Source organism: Gobius niger (genome assembly GCF_951799975.1).
Source record: "Gobius niger genome assembly, chromosome: 8".
In the NCBI taxonomy this organism is placed as follows: Eukaryota; Metazoa; Chordata; class Actinopteri; order Gobiiformes; family Gobiidae; genus Gobius; species Gobius niger.
The window spans coordinates 4,900,010-4,917,736 of NC_136859.1; the positions used below are offsets into that span (position 1 = coordinate 4,900,010).

General features: G+C 47.0%; 1 long non-coding RNA gene across 1 annotated transcript in view; it reads left to right on the forward strand.

Moving 5' to 3' along the window:
• LOC306966348 overlaps positions 1 to 17,366 on the forward strand; it is a 235,599-nt gene extending 218,233 nt beyond the window's left edge. Inside the window, exon 3 of the long non-coding RNA XR_013793098.1 lies at positions 17,346 to 17,366. This is a non-coding gene — a long non-coding RNA (uncharacterized lncRNA). The remainder of the gene's footprint in view (positions 1 to 17,345) is intronic.
• The last annotated feature ends 361 nt before the right edge of the window (positions 17,367 to 17,727 follow it).

A 17,727-nucleotide genomic window follows, 5' to 3' on the forward strand; every position in this document is an offset into this window, starting at 1 on the left:
GTATAACCCACAGGTACAAGTTATTACACATGATTACAGCAGGTACAATGTATCAAGGATTGTGTAAAATAAAGTGTTTCCGTTTGAAAGCTAAGACCTGCACAACTCATCGAAGCTTTTCCCTATTTTTGTTAAGTTTTGTTGCTTTTTATCATGTTTTTGACACGTTTTTGCCAAATGTTTGTCACATTTTCATTGCTTCTTTTGCGAAGTTTTGGCCACATTTTGTTTTTTTGTGTAAATTAACGTAACTGCAATGACAAAAAACAACGAAAACGAGGAGTACGGGAGCTACAGTCGAGACGTTTTTAGATTTGGGTAAAGCCAAACTGGAGTAAATGTGCTCGGTGAAGGCGTGGCTTAAAGGACGTGGTTGTTTCAGATCAAATAGGTTTAAACTAAAACATTTAACAAGAAAACAGAAAAAAATGACAAGGACAATGTACAAAATACTATAATCTTAAGAAGAGGGCAGGTGAGGGCAGGTGTGGGCAGGTGTGGGCAGGTGAGGGCAGGTGTGGGCAGGTGAGGGCAGGTGAGGGCAGGTGAGGGCAGGTGAGGGCAGGTGAGGGCAGGTGAGGGCAGGTGAGGGCAGGTGAGGGCAGGTGAGGGCAGGTGTGGGCAGGTGAGGGCAGGTGAGGGCAGGTGAGGGCAGGTGTGGGCAGGTGAGGGCAGGTGAGGGCAGGTGAGGGCAGGTGAGGGCAGGTGTGGGCAGGTGGGGGCAGGTGCACATGAGAGCATACATTACACCCGGGGTAGGCAACGTCAGGCCCGGGGGCCAAATCCGGCCCTCCAGCACAGAACCTCTGGCCCCCAAGATGGTTATGTGAAACATTATTGTGCAAATACCTGGTAAAGTTCTCTTAAAATGTGAGAAATAGTGTCAGTATTTTAAAAATGTCCTGTCAAAACATCCCGCTTGGTCATAATGATAATCAGTGATTCTCTACTGGGGGTCGGGACCCTAAAGTGGGTCACGGAACCATTTTCAGTGGGTCGCGAGTCTATAGATACAGACGGCATCTCTGGAATTGCCCATATATGGTCATGTTTGAAAACAGTTAAGGGGGAAAACAATTTTGAAAAATGTAATCTTTCTCTAATTATTCAAAAACTACTGTAACAAATGCTGAAATATGAACATAGTTTCTACTAAATAAAGAAACAAAGACATGGGGAGGAGCAAAGTGGTTCAACAGCCCATAAATACATGAATAACGGAGAATGCTAACTTGATGCTACATGTTAGCATCGGGCTAATGCTAACGGTTAGCTAGCGCTAGCTACAACTGCCGTTTTTTCACTTCTACAGAACAATCTGCTGTGAGAAAATATCCATATGGGCCCGATTTACACCTGACTTTACTTATGTGATAAATAAGTTCATATTCCACCAGAAAATGCCCAAAAAGAGTGAAAAATTGTGTTTCCCAAAAGATTCTATTTTCCCCCTCGGCGAGGCCACGCCCCCTTCTATGACGAGATGCCGTCTGTATCTATAGGGAACTTTTATTTAATAATTTCCATCTGAAGCTGCACGGAAACATTAACTGTGTCTGTTACAATGTTATTGGGTAGTTTTGATTTAGTTTTGATTTTTAATTTCAGTCTTAATAGGAAATCTACTGCTTGTTCAACAAAAACGTGTGTGGAAAATACAATATTTTATACAATATATGACTGAATTAGTTTTATTTGGGTCCTTGGCTTGTCGTCCGAGGGTAATGGTGGGTCCCAAAGCCCTGACACTTGGGAACCACTGATAAAACATTGGCATTTGCAGAAAATAGTTCTTTACTTTAGGCGACAATGTTGAGATTCGGCCCTTGGGTGTTTTGGCAATGATGAAAATCGGCCTCCACGACGCAAACTTGCCGACCCTGCTTTACACTGTCAGGAGCATAAATATACAACATCACCATTAGCTGAACAATAACCATTATATATATATTTAAAATATATCAGTCGGTTTGTTTTCAAGAAACCGTCCCAGCCTAGAATGTTTTGAGAATATTGCAGTGATGAGAAATGGTTGCATTTATATAAAGCCTTTCTTCCTGCTTTAGGCCCTCACAGGAACCAGTCACCCAGTCACACACCAGTGTACTCAGACTCTGGAGGCAAGGAGAGTGAAGTGTCTTGCCCAAGAACGCGACGACAGTGTGCACCTGCAGGATTCGAGCAAAAGGGTGCATTACGACCTCACTTTGAAGTGTTCGCGTCCTCAGTTTTAACGGCATCACAATATATTTCTGGAACTCGAAGCCCCTCAGTCAGTTGGTTCGACCCTCACAGGACGACCTGCTCGACATCTGTCCCAGCCCTCCTGAGCACCACCCGCCTCTGCATGTGCGGGCTGGTCGCAAGGCCGGAGTAATGCGGGGGCTTATAAGGGCTAAACCCAGGGGCCCAGCAGGTTCAAGGGCCCCTGGGCATAAGGAGAGAAATGCATGTTCAGTGCGGGCGGTCAAATGAGCTCCCCTCTCTCTTTGCAAACTCCCTCACATGTAAGGCTTTATCAGATGACTTTTTACCCAAGACTAAACCAGGTCTAAACCAGGTCTAAACCAGGACTAAACCAAGACTAAACCAGGTCTAAACCAGGACTAAACCAGGACTAATCCAGGACTAAACCAGGACTAAACCAGGACTAAACCAAGACCAAACTAAGACTAAACCAAGACTATACTAATCTGGATCTAAACCAGTTCTAAACCAGGTCTGAGCCATTTTCATTGAGTTGACACTGGGAAAAAAAATATGAGCCTATTGGTCTGTTAAAATGCACCAATATGCTCCATTAAAATAAAAGAGATCTCAGTGGGAGGAGCCCCAGACCCCCCTTTTAAACATGTCCCCCCACCAGTCTGGCAGTAGCAAAGGCTCTTCCGCCAGGGCCACAGAGCTCAAATTGGGGTCATTATGTTAAACTGTTTTGTTTTTTACAAATTAATAATTTTTTTAATTAGTCCCATGTTTTAGAAGTTATTTCTGCAGGTTTAATTTAAAAAAAAAATCATGCGTCTTTCCCTAGTGTTCAATCAATTATAGTACAGATGCATTCAAAGCTATGATCTATGGCGGGGCGATATATAGATATTTAAGATATATCAATATATTTATGAATGAGATATGGAATTAGACCATATCGCATATATCGGGATATTTCAAATTCAGATAAGTTCTTAAGTTACTAAAAAGAAACGTGTAATCTCAAGCCGATTTTTTAAAAGTTGATCTTAAACTGAGCACTTTATGGTTTCTCAAAAATGCTGCCCTCAGAAAAAGATCGACAAGATATTTTTTCATTTAAATGTGCGCCTTACAGAGCTTTGTTGTGCAGCGTTTATGTTTACATTTTATAGTGAATTTTCAATAAAACTACTCGTATTTGACTTTGACTTAACATTTAATTTCACAGCTCTCACTTTGCGGAAAAAAATATCGGGATATAGATCGTATATCGATATTCAACCTAAATATATTGGGATATGACTTTTAGTCCATATCGCCCAGCCCTAAGCAGGGGTGTCAAACATCTGGCCCCGCCCTGTAGAGCATAAATTCCAGAGTATGATAATTATAAGCTATATCACAGCTTATAATTATTCATTTATCTGAAAAATGTTCTCCTTATTAAATGCGGCCCGCGACCCAAAATGAGATCGACATCCCTGATCTAAACGTTTTTGCGAGATATAAGATTTGTTTTAAACTATACACCTCCAGCTTCAAAACAAAAACATCAGACAGTTGGGAAATTGGCCCAACCCTCTCCTCATTTCAGTGTTTTTGTGTGAATGGAACTCAACGTTCAATAACAACATCATGTCACAGCGCCCCCTAGTGTAGCTATAAGAAGTAATGTGACAGCCAGCCCCTTTGACATGGAAAAGCATCATATTTATTAGATGAAGCCGAGGATTAAATTTGGATATTTGACAAATTAGGCAAAATAATTGTGAATTTGGATCACAGTTTTTTGGATCTTTTATGAATTTCAAAAGGAGGGAGAAAAAAAAACACATTATTTTGCCAAATCGTGCAGATCTCGGAGGCGGATTTTTCATAATTCAAAGACACTTCTGTGTTTTAGCCTTGTTGCTAAAGGCTAACATTAGTTTAACTGTAAATTGCGTGGACAGGAATTCGTCGCTACCCAACACTCGTAACCAGGAAGTAACCAGCCCAAAACATTCCGTGCTCATTTGCATAATTCTGCTCATCCATTCCATCTCAGTGCGACGTCATAGCAACCGGAGAATTCTGAGTGTTGAGAGTTTAGGTCAGCCTTCATCACAGCTCATTCCTGTTCAGAGCTTTAGCCAGACAACACGTATTAAATATTTCTCTTCAAACTGTCAGACACAAACACGAGACTTTTCCGACTGCCATGGAGAATACTCGAGCACTAACGATGTCCCTACAGCAAAAGGTGAACATCAACTACAAGAACGAAGTCTGTGAGGTTTACGAACTCGCAGCGAAACACAGATTGGACGCTTGTTTCCTGGAACTGAAACAAGACGGTCCAATCCACAACGCATCCTTCACGTTGCGTTTAACGGTGGGACGTTTAATGGCTGAGGCTCAAGGCCCGACTAAGATCATCGCCAAAACACTCGCTGCACAGGAGATTCTGCCCGAACTACGGCGTCTCCCGCTCCCGGGGAAAACACTGGCCGGGAACTCCGCTCAAAAGGCCAAGCTCTGGAGGAAACGGCCTTCGTTTGAGCCGAACGCAAATCCTATCGTGTGTCTGCATGATCTAGTGACAAAGTGGAGGGGAAAGCCTGCAGAGTACAGAGTCGACAACGTGGACAAATCGTTTGAAACCTGGGTCTTCTACGTTAGATTAACTGTAGCAGAGGAGACTGTTGTGGGAGCCGGACTCTCAAAGAAAGAGGCCAAACAAAACGCTGCTGCCAAAATACTCAATGGCTTTGGCTACAGCTTCCTCTGTGTGGAGCCAGAAAACACAAAGGAGGAGCTTCTTCTTACGACGGAGGTGAACTATGTTCCTGCCCAGGACGTCCCTGTCTCCTCACAACCTCAGGACGCCTTTGTACCTGAGGTCACCGCAGAACTTCAGGACGCCTTTGTACCTGAGGTCACCGCAGAACTTCAGGACGCCTTTGTACCTGAGGTCACCACAGAACTTCAGGACGCCTTTGTACCTGAGGACACCGCAGAACTTCAGGACGCCTTTGTACCTGAGGTCACCGCAGAACTTCAGGACGCCTTTGTACCTGAGGTCACCGCAGAACTTCAGGACGCCTTTGTATCTGAGGTCACCCCAGAACTTCAGGACGCCTTTGTACCTGAGGACACCGCAGAACTTCAGGACGCCTTTGTACCTGAGGTCACCGCAGAACTTCAGGACGCCTTTGTACCTGAGGTCACCGCAGAACTTCAGGACGCCTTTGTACCTGAGGTCACCGCAGAACTTCAGGATGCCTTTGTACCTGAGGTCACCACAGAACTTCAGGACGCCTTTGTACCTGAGGACACCGCAGAACTTCAGGACGCCTTTGTACCTGAGGTCACCGCAGAACTTCAGGAAGCCTTTGTACCTGAGGTCACCGCAGAACTTCAGGAAGCCTTTGTACCTGAGGTCACCACAGAACTTCAGGACGCCTTTGTACCTGAGGACACCTCAGTATCTGAGGTCACCGCAGAACTTCAGGACGCCTTTGTACCTGAGGTCACCGCAGAACTTCAGGACGCCTTTGTATCTGAGGTCACCGCAGAACTTCAGGACGCCTTTGTACCTGAGGTCACCGCAGAACTTCAGGACGCCTTTGTACCTGAGGTCACCGCAGAACTTCAGGACGCCTTTGTACCTGAGGTCACCGCAGAACTTCAGGACGCCTTTGTACCTGAGGTCACCGCAGAACTTCAGGACGCCTTTGTACCTGAGGTCACCGCAGAACTTCAGGACGCCTTTGTACCTGAGGTCACCGCAGAACTTCAGGACGCCTTTGTACCTGAGGTCACCGCAGAACTTCAGGACGCTTCAATACCTGAGGATGCCCCAGAAGTGGAGCTGAACATGGAAAATACTCGAGCACTAACGATGTCCCTACAGCAAAAGGTGAACATCAACTACAAGAACGAAGTCTGTGAGGTTTACGAACTCGCAGCGAAACACAGATTGGACGCTTGTTTCCTGGAACTGAAACAAGACGGTCCAATCCACAGCGCATCCTTCACGTTGCGTTTAACGGTGGGACGTTTAATGGCTGAGGCTCAAGGCCCGACTAAGATCATCGCCAAAACACTCGCTGCACAGGAGATTCTGCCCGAACTACGGCGTCTCCCGCTCCCGGGGAAAACACTGGCCGGGAACTCCGCTCAAAAGGCCAAGCTCTGGAGGAAACGGCCTTCGTTTGAGCCGAACGCAAATCCTATCGTGTGTCTGCATGATCTAGTGACAAAGTGGAGGGGAAAGCCTGCAGAGTACAGAGTCGACAACGTGGACAAATCGTTTGAAACCTGGGTCTTCTACGTTAGATTAACTGTAGCAGAGGAGACTGTTGTGGGAGCCGGACTCTCAAAGAAAGAGGCCAAACAAAACGCTGCTGCCAAAATACTCAATGGCTTTGGCTACAGCTTCCTCTGTGTGGAGCCAGAAAACACAAAGGAGGAGCTTCTTCTTACGACGGAGGTGAACTATGTTCCTGCCCAGGACGTCCCTGTCTCCTCACAACCTCAGGACGCCTTTGTACCTGAGGTCACCGCAGAACTTCAGGACGCCTTTGTACCTGAGGTCACCGCAGAACTTCAGGACGCCTTTGTACCTGAGGTCACCGCAGAACTTCAGGACGCCTTTGTATCTGAGGTCACCCCAGAACTTCAGGACGCCTTTGTACCTGAGGACACCGCAGAACTTCAGGACGCCTTTGTACCTGAGGTCACCGCAGAACTTCAGGACGCCTTTGTACCTGAGGTCACCGCAGAACTTCAGGACGCCTTTGTACCTGAGGTCACCGCAGAACTTCAGGATGCCTTTGTACCTGAGGTCACCACAGAACTTCAGGACGCCTTTGTACCTGAGGACACCGCAGAACTTCAGGACGCCTTTGTACCTGAGGTCACCGCAGAACTTCAGGAAGCCTTTGTACCTGAGGTCACCGCAGAACTTCAGGAAGCCTTTGTACCTGAGGTCACCACAGAACTTCAGGACGCCTTTGTACCTGAGGACACCTCAGTATCTGAGGTCACCGCAGAACTTCAGGACGCCTTTGTACCTGAGGTCACCGCAGAACTTCAGGACGCCTTTGTATCTGAGGTCACCGCAGAACTTCAGGACGCCTTTGTACCTGAGGTCACCGCAGAACTTCAGGACGCCTTTGTACCTGAGGTCACCGCAGAACTTCAGGACGCCTTTGTACCTGAGGTCACCGCAGAACTTCAGGACGCCTTTGTACCTGAGGTCACCGCAGAACTTCAGGACGCCTTTGTACCTGAGGTCACCGCAGAACTTCAGGACGCCTTTGTACCTGAGGTCACCGCAGAACTTCAGGACGCCTTTGTACCTGAGGTCACCGCAGAACTTCAGGACGCTTCAATACCTGAGGATGCCCCAGAAGTGGAGCTGAACATGGAAAATACTCGAGCACTAACGATGTCCCTACAGCAAAAGGTGAACATCAACTACAAGAACGAAGTCTGTGAGGTTTACGAACTCGCAGCGAAACACAGATTGGACGCTTGTTTCCTGGAGCTGAAACAAGACGGTCCAATCCACAACGCATCCTTCACGTTGCGTTTAACGGTGGGACGTTTAATGGCTGAGGCTCAAGGCCCGACAAAGATCATCGCCAAAACACTCGCCGCACAGGAGATTCTGCCCGAACTACGGCGTCTCCCGCTCCCGGGGAAAACACTGGCCGGGAACTCCGCTCAAAAGGCCAAGCTCTGGAGGAAGCTGCCTTCGTTTGAGCCGAACGCTAACCCTATCGTGTGTCTGCATGATCTAGTGACCAAATGGAGAGGAAAGCCTGCAGAGTACAAAGTGGACAACGTTGACAAATCGTTTGAAACCTGGGTCTTCTACATTAGATTAACTGTAGCAGAGGAGACTGTTGTGGGAGCCGGACTCTCGAAGAAAGAGGCCAAACAAAACGCTGCTGCCAAAATACTCAATGGCTTTGGCTACAACTTCCTCTGTGTGGAGCCAGAAAACACAAAGGAGGAGCTTCTTCTTACGACGGAGGTGAACTCTGTTCCTGCTCAGGACGTCCCTGTCTCCTCACAACCTCAGGACGCCTTTGTACCTGAGGACACCTCAGTATCTGAGGTCACCGCAGAACTTCAGGACGCCTTTGTACCTGAGGTCACCGCAGAACTTCAGGACGCCTTTGTACCTGAGGTCACCGCAGAACTTCAGGACGCCTTTGTACCTGAGGTCACCGCAGAACTTCAGGACGCCTTTGTACCTGAGGTCACCGCAGAACTTCACGACGCCTTTGTACCTGAGGTCACCACAGAACTTCAGGACGCCTTTGTACCTGAGGTCACCGCAGAACTTCAGGACGCCTTTGTACCTGAGGTCACCGCAGAACTTCAGGACGCCTTTGTACCTGAGGTCACCGCAGAACTTCAGGACGCCTTTGTACCTGAGGTCACCGCAGAACTTCAGGACGCCTTTGTACCTGAGGTCACCACAGAACTTCAGGACGCCTTTGTACCTGAGGTCACCGCAGAACTTCAGGACGCTTCAATACCTGAGGTCACCGCAGAACTTCAGGACGCTTCAATACCTGAGGATGCCCCAGAAGTGGAGCTGAACGCTAAGCTTGCACTCGAACTGCAGCAGCTGTTGGCAGATGTTCAGCCTTTGTTGGACTTCATGGGGGTGGAAACCAACCCCAAGACTGTCTGCAGTTTAGTTCAAACTCCACTCGAAGATGGGAAAACAGAGACCAGTCCACCAGCGCCGGACGCAGCCGATGTGGACACTTTACCTAAAGACAATGATCCAAGCAAGAGTGTCTTCACGGTGGTGGTCAGCATGGCTACTGTTGACCCAGCAGAAGGAGTTGCAGAGGATGAGGTCCACGTTCTTGGAGGGAGCAAAGTATCGACTCCTTCTTCTGAGCATCCAGACTGTTCCCTCGTCAGTAACGCTCATGAACCAGCTGAACCTGTGGGAGAGGACAGTGTCCTCGCTCCTGAGGAGAAGGATCCACCTGACGTTACCTCTTCCAGTGGACGTCCGGTGTCCGACATTCTCACTCACGCGCTGGTCAAGAAAGTGCTTAAATTGGCCGGATCGCACAACAGACAGGACAGTGTGCAGATGGCCATCACCCTGAGTGAGAAGATCAAGAAACAGCTGATTGTTGGTGTAAAATGTGACATCAGCTTGAAAGACCTGAAGAAGATTGGAAAAACAGCAGCTAAACAGCTGGTGTTGGAGCACGGCTCGGCCCGCGCTCTCCTGAAGGCAGAACAGGACACTTTTGAAGAAGATATGGTGAAACATCTTAACATTGAGCTCAAAGCCTTCCTAAACCGGCCCAAACCGCTCTCAACTCGCTTCATCACCAGACTCGGGAGGGCTTTCTGCTTCTGCTAAGATCATAGCAACAACGTGACAAAAAAACTACTATCCGTTTTTTAGGCCTTAGTTTTTAAATGTTGCCCTGGAATGGAAAATAATGGCGTTATTGTGACAAAAAAGAGAGAAACATACAAAGTCGACACAAGAAAAAAAACAGCACAATGCTATTTTTATTTATTTTATTATTATTAATCACGTTTTCAAAAGACGAAGAGTCGGAGCAAAGAGAGTTCATCTCCGTATCCGTGCCAGTGCAGGTGACCGCTCTCATTTGGCGCTGAGCTGTGGTCCTTTGTCCCAACACTCCTGCGTCGCCGTGGAAACAGGAGTATATATTTTACTTCCTGTCGGCCTCTCAGGAGGGATCCCGCTCTGCTCTGGTCCAGCACCAGCCCCGGCCCGGGCGCAGCATAAAGGGAGGAGGCTGGTGCTGGGACGTCCCGCTGCGGCGCGCTGCTCCTGGGTCAGTCACGCTCGCTCTGCCCTGGAGGAGGTCCAGGCGGCGCTGGAGCCCGGCCACGGAGACCATGTCAGCTCTTTCTTTCTTTCTTTGGTGAATGGTCTCAGCGTCTGCAGCGCTTTTCCACCTACATCAGGCTCAACGTGCTTCAGCGAGGATCCACTCACTCACTCACACTCTCATTCATGCACCAGTGTGCGCGGACACTGGAGGCCAGGTGGGGGAAGTGTCTTGCCCAAAGACACAACGACAGCGTGTATCTTCAGGAGGCGGGATGAACCCCCAACCCTCCGATCATGAGACGACCCACTCTACTAACTGCACTGTTGCCCCTTTTTTTTTTTTCTTTCTTTCTTTCTTTCTTTCTTTCTTTCTTTCTTTCTTTCTTTCTTTCTTTCTTTCTTTCTTGCTTGCTTGCTTGCTTTCTGGCTTGCTTCCTGGCTTGCTTCCTGGCTTGCTTGCTTCCTGGCTTGCTGGCTTGCTGGCTTGCTTGCTTCCTGGCTTGTTTCCTGGCTTCCTGGCTTGTTTCCTGGCTTGTTTCTTGGCTTCCTGGCTTGTTTCTTGGCTTCCTGGCTTGTTTCCTGGCTTCCTGGCTTGCTTCCTGGCTTGTTTCCTGGCTTCCTGGCTTGCTTCCTGGCTTCCTGGCTTGCTTCCTGGCTTGCTTCCTGGCTTGTTTCCTGGCTTGCTTCCTGGCTTGTTTCCTGGCTTGCTTGCTTCCTGGCTTGCTTCCTGGCTTGCTTCCTGGCTTGCTTCCTGGCTGGCTTGCTTCCTGGCTTGCTTCCTGGCTTGCTTCCTGTTTGCTTCCTGGCTTGCTTCCTGGCTAGCTTCCTGACTTGCTTGCTTCCTGACTTGCTTGCTTCCTTCCTCTCCTTCTTTTCCTCCCTTCCTCCCTCCCTCCCTCCCTTCCTCCCTCCCTTTCTTCCTCCCTCCCTCCCTTTCTTCCTTCCTCCCTCTTTCCCTACCTCCCTTTCTTCCTCCCTCCCTCCCTACCTCCCTTTCTTCCTCCCTCCCTCCCTTTCTTCCTTCCTCCCTCTTTCCCTCCCTCCCTCCCTCCCGCCCTCCCTCCCTTTCTTCTTCCCTCCCTCCCTCCCTCCCGCCCTTCCTTCCTTCCTTTCTTCCTTCCTTCTTCCTCCCTCCCTTCCTTCCTCCCTCCCTCCCTCCCTCCCTTCCTTCCTTCCTTCCTTCCTTTCTTCCTTCCTTCTTCCTCCCTCCCTTCCTCCCTTCCTCCCTCCCTCCCTTCCTTCCTTCCTTTCTTCCTTCCTTCTTCCTCCCTCCCTCCCTCCCTTCCTCCCTCCCTCCCTCCCTCCCTCCCTCCCTCCCTCCCTTCCTCCCGCACTCCCTTCCTTCCTCCCTCCATCCCTTCCTCCCTCCCTCCCTCCCTCCATTCCTTCCTTCCTTCCTTCCTTTTCGTTTGGGGCGACAGTAGTGCAGGTGGTTGAGCGTGTCGTCTCGTGGTTGGAAAGTCGGGGGTTCAAATCCCAGCTCCCGCAGATACACACTGTCATCGTGTCCTTGGGCAAGACACTTCCCCCTCCTTACCTCCAGTGTCTGTGTTCATTGGTGTTTGAATGAGAGCGTGAATGGGTGACTGGTTCCTTTTCCTTTAAAGCACTTTGGGCCTGATGAAGATGGAAAAGCGCTTGTTCGAGACCATTCACCATTATTGATTCCATCCTTTACGTCAGGGCGTGGTCTCCGGGTCCCAGAGTCAGGACTAAACACGTGCACGTGATTGAGGACTTTGTGGCCTTTCACTCATGCCCAGGTGCACCATTCTTCAGAATTTGGGTTTTTGTGTCGACTTCACATAATGCCATTTATCGGATTATCAGATTAGCCAGTTTCCATAATAGATTAGACATTATTGCATCAGTCTGATCATGATCGGGTTTCTCATATTAACCAGTGGTTCTTTAATGGTGCGGCTTCAGGACCCACCAGGACAACTAAATCAACTCGAGGTCCGGATGGATAGATAAATGCTTTTAATTCAGAGTTAGTTATGATCAAAACAGCCCAATAACAGCCTCCCGTAGTGTTTCCCTGCCATTTTACCTGCTGTCTTTATAATGTATATCCCTGTTTAAAAGATTGTATTTGTTGTATTTGTTTTAAGTCAAATAAACATAAAATAAAACCTAAAATTTCACACGCTTGGAAAATTAATAGACCAAAATGGACTAAGAGAAAAAAAAGACTTACAGGAAAGTCCCCTCCACCGCTTTGTGTAAGGAAAAAAACATGGCCTTGTTTCAGATCTCGATATACTCCTTGCCTCTTATAAACCACTAGCTGAGACCCGGCCTTTGGCCGGGTCTAGTCGTCGGCTAGTTGTCCTGTGAGGGTCAAACTGACTGAGGGGCTTTCGAGTTCCAGAAATATATTGTGACTAGCTGAGACCCGGCCTTGGGCCGGGCCTCGCTAGTCTCCACATTTGATATTCTGAGATTATGAGTGATTACAAAGAAATGTCCAACCCGTCACACAGTTCAGCTGTAGACCAGTGGTTCCCAACCCATTTCAAAAACTATGGCCACTACAAATGTGTAAAATAATGAATGCTAAAAATAATTTCAAACCAACTGCAATTGGAGTGTTTGATGCACCCGTGCTCCTTTCTTATAAACTACAACCACAATATTTTCGCTAAACTCAGGGAATAGAATTCAAGAGACAGTGGAATAAGTATTGATAAATATTCGGGGTTCAGCTCTAACGGCTTGGTTCACGGTGCAGGACCAGTGGTTTGGTGCATCACGGTAGTGTACAATAAAAAAAATAATAAGTAGGTTTTGAACTGAAATAGCCTAATGATCGTTGTTAGACAGTATTTATAACCTTACAATAAAATTGGCAATGCTTTCAAAGCTGCTTTAGAATAAAATGTACCTCTGGGCTCACAATACGTGAAAGCAAAATAGAAAACAAATGGTCCAGCAGCAAAGTAAAAAAAAGAAAAAGAAAAAAACTACGCAGTGCAGGCCATGCGCTCGTTAAGTGTTAGTTTCATTTTCGCTTTTACTCACACGGAGGATAAATCACTCGGAGCAGCGCGTTTGATTAGAGGCTCGTGTTTGAGCAGGTTTTGGGCAATGTTTTGCGTGTACTTTTTTTCGGAGACAAAGCTTTGGAGACCGAATATGGCCAGGATTGGATCTTGCGCATTTGTCTGCGGCTCTGACATTACGCAGCCCTGGATGTAAAATGAACCACAGCCTCGGTCACTGCAGGAGAGACTTAAACAAAGACACGCAGATGTGTTTTGGAGGATGTATCTGTACCTGTGCGGAGCGTCTGCAGGTTAGCGGTGAGTGACGATGACACACATCGCACTGTTTGGATGCGCGCGCACACATACACGCGCGCACGCACACACACACACACACACATACGCACACACCGCCCTGTTTGGATGCGCGCACACGCACGGCAGCACCAACCACGCACACACTCACTACTGTCGCCAGGCTTCCTGGTGTTCCCAAACGGTCTCCCATCCCAGTCCTAACCAGGCCCTTCCCTGCTTAGCTTCAAAGTCGGTATGGGAAATAAACATGGCGGCGCCCAGGCGGCGGCCATTGAGATAGCGTTTTCTATTATAGATTGCCTATTGAGCCTCTGGAAAACAGAGCTAAAAGATCACTCTGAGCTGAAGCTGTGGGGGCGGCGGAGGGGGAGGGGGTTCTCTCGAAGCTCCAGAGTCTTTCATTCGGTTTGAGACGGGACGGAGCGGCTCTTTGATGAGGAGAGTGCGGAGGTTTAGGCACTGCAGCTCAAAGTTCCCATTTTCTGAGCTCCCACTTGGAAAAAATGTCTTGGAACGTCGCTCAAAGTGTTAGTAACAGCGCCCCCAGTGGAGAAGTGGAGCTGGTAAAAGTTTAAAGGGGCTAGATGCAAGTTCGCCATTTTCTGCTCACTACTGCCACCTCAGGTCATACGTGTAACTGCACCTTCTATATCAGGAGTGCCCAAAGTGGGGCCCGCGGGCCACATTTTCAAATTTATATAAACATATTTCTTTATATGAATATCAAAATAAAGATCCAGATCCAAAAAATAAAGGTTGTAGTAAGTCGCTATTGAAGAGAAATGTCCATTAATTGTTATATATTGTGTATGGAATTCAAAATAAAGGCTCAGAACTTGGAAAACAAAGGTTGTTGTAAGTTTCTAGTACAATAATTGGTAACTGGTGTAAACTGTGAAAACTGTAGAAGCTACTGAAGAGAAAAACACATACATTGTTATATTTTGGTATGGATTTCAAAATAAAGGCTGGACCTGGACAATATAGGTTGTAGTAAGTTGCTGGTACAAAAATTGGTAACTGGTGTAAATTTTGTGTCATTACATTGAAACTGTAGAACAGGAGTGCCCAAAGTGTGGCCCGTGTCCCAAATTTGGCCGAAACACTTCTGTTGGGCCAGAGAGTGACCTCTTACGTGCGTGTGGTAAAAACCAATGGCTGCTCTGCTTTATGACCCCGACACTGGGGGCCGCCATTGCTCCGCCATTGCTGTAGTACCTCCGTATCGCCACTAGGCCCCCATTGAAAAGCATTGGAGTTTAGACGCCTTAAAAACAACTTTAACGCCTTTCATTTTTTTCAACACTAGGCGAGATCTTCCTCCTGAGATAACGCTGGGTTAGTCACAGTTTATGAAACCAGGCTGGTTTTTGTAATATGAATTTTTTAATTCTCGTACTTAATGAGGGTCGGACTGTTAGCATTGGAGCAGCGCGAGCTACACGTCACGCAAGGGCGGAGTCTAAAGTGAAGATCCCGCCCTTATGCCCTTTTTAGGAACATGCTTCGTCAGAGCTGGGGAGGCGGAGTCTGTAAATCCGCCATGAATTCCCCCACGACCGTAGCCTGGCTAACACCAGACTAAAATCACAAGTGATATTTAGTCTGGTGTCCACCAACTCATTTTCTCGTAGGAGAGGTGTGGTTTACGATCGTCCATAGTCGTTTATTGGGCGATACGAAAAAAAAGAAAAAAAGTCTATCATGTGTCTGCACGTAGCCACAGCCAATCGCATCATCGTATGAGATGACGTACAGTATGACAAACCCGCTGTAAACTTTCGAGCTAAACTATTTAGAACAAGGTCTAAAGCCTCATCGAAAAATACCATTGCGTCTGCTGCTGTCATGTTGGATCCGTAAATACACTTTTTTTTTTTAATCTGTAAATAAACCACAAGCTTCCGTATATCGAATAGCTTGTCATCATCTTGCCGTCCCTCCTCGCTCTGTGATTGGTTCCCAAATCCATGCGAAGATTTCGGCCATGGTCCCCAGGCTGCTGTGCAGTTCCAAATGATTCGAGCGCACACAGCAGCCTGGTGTTAGCCAGGTCACCACGACCGTGGTCATTATGGTAAACGGGGAGGAGTGAGCAGAAGACGTTATTTTTTACAGTCTATGGTAAAAACTCTCAAACCCTCTCCCGTCAAATTGGGGGCGCTGTTTCACTCCTTTTGGAAACGCTGTTGTGGTGTCTTGGTATTTATCAATCACAGAGCGTTGTAGCTTCAACTTTCAGTTTCCAACTTTTATTGCAAAGGCTGTTACATCGACAACAGTATATGTTAAAAATGACTTATAAAAGAATTGATGCTGAACTGACACTTTCAAAATAATCTAATGTGGCGTTTTCTTTGAGGCTTTCCTGGCTTGGCTGCTGGCACACCTGATACTCATCCATCCTCATTAACCTGCAGTATAAGACGCCTGGTTCTTCAGCCACTCCTCGCCAGTTCGTTGTCTCTACTATCCAGTTAGTAACGCTTGGCTCCTTCTTTGTGAAATCTATATTTTTTGTAACCTATTTTTTGTGCTCAGGTGCCAGCAGCCATCTTGTCTACTCACCCGCCTGCCAGCCATCTTGTCCATATGCCTACCTGCCTGGTTCCTCCTGCTCCACCTGTAAAGTTACCAAAATAAATCTGTTAAAAACGTACCTGCTTCGTCGTCCTTCTGGGTTAGAGTGAGCCGTGACAGTTTAGTCCCTTTAATTTCAGCATAACTTATTCAGGATGTTTCAAACTGGAGCGCAGAAACATCATATAAATCACAGAAATGTCTTTAAATCTGAGCCTGTTCTTAAATGCGCTCATATGTTCACCGTCCTTTTCCGAACCCGATTTAAATTGAACGTTCTACCCTTGTACAAATGAAAAGGGAAGCAACGGGGCTGTACTAAAGTATGGCGAGGTATGTTTTGTCCCTTTCATGGCATTTATATGATTTCTGCTTTGTTTTCATTGACGTTTTATAAGGTTGTGTTTAGCAGACCGTATTTTCCAGACTTGATATCCCACTTTTTTTTCATAGCTTTGCTGCGTCTTATACCCCGGAGCGACTGATATGTGATTTTTTAAATTATTTTTTTAAAGCAGTATTAAGTAACTTGTTTACCTTAATAAATCCTTTCCGTAGTCCCTGTGGGGGTAATACAAGTGTTAAAGGGATGATTTGGGGGGTCTTTCATCTCCCCCTGGTGTCTCTGGCCAGAAAAACACAATTTCAACCCCTCTGCCTCCGGGTCGGAGTCACCAATACACACTAATGGAATCACGAAGAAGAAGCTAACAGGCTAACGGGCAAAGCTAACTGTGGGCTAGCACCACTTAAACAGTATTTACAGCTGAGTTTGAGTGGAAAACAGTATCTCCATGGTGTAATTGGAGGAACAATATCCCTCTGTCCCTTTGTCTTTTCTGTCAGCGAGTTGAAACGTACCCGTCTGGTCTTTGTGCGCTCCCTCAGTCACGCAAAACGACAAAGTTAGAAGCGACCGCGCTCTCCACGCACAAAGACCAGACAGGTACGCATCAACTCGTCTGAGCTCAGGTAAGAACATATCTCAGTGTGGAAAACAGTGGCCTGTTCCTTTAATGCAGTACTAAGTAACTTATTTACCTTAATAAATCCGTTTCGTAGTCCCTGTGGGGGTAATACAAGTGTTTATGGGATGATTGGAGGGTTTTTCATCGCCCCCTGGTGTCTCTGGCCAGAAAACCCTGTTTGCAACTTGACTGCCCCCGGTGCGGAGAAAGCAATACACACTAATGGAATCACGAAGAAGAAGCTAACATGCTAACGGGCAAAGCTAACTGCGGGCTAACGTCAGTTTAAACAGTATTTACAGCCAAGTTTGAGTGAAAAAAAATATTTCTATTGTATAATTGGATGCACAGTAACCCTCTCTCCCTTCGCCTTTCCTGTCTACTCTCCAAGACAATTAATAAATTAAAAAATCGTAACTTGCTACTACACCTGCAGTTGCGCTTATGGCCTTTAGGGGGAAGAGTTACTTAGTACTGCTTTAAGCCTGAGGGTTGATCGATCGTGAGGTGCAGCACATTCATGGGTTGAACAAGGAATTTATTCGATTAAATTCCAGCAAATTCTGGAGGAAAACATGACATTGTCTGTGAAAAAGCTGAAGTTGAAAAGCAAATGACTTCTAGATTATTGACACATTTGAAAATGTGTCAATAATCTCTTGCACCCGAGCCACTCAGTTCATTTATACAGAGACAAAACAGTAACAGAGTCACCAGAGGCTCCATCAATCACAACTGTATTCCATACCGTAAAACTGCATTTGTTCAGTCTGCCATTTCGTTTAAAGGAAGTTACCTGGTGGCTTCCCCCGGTTTAGAGCTTTCATCTACATGTTGACAGGTC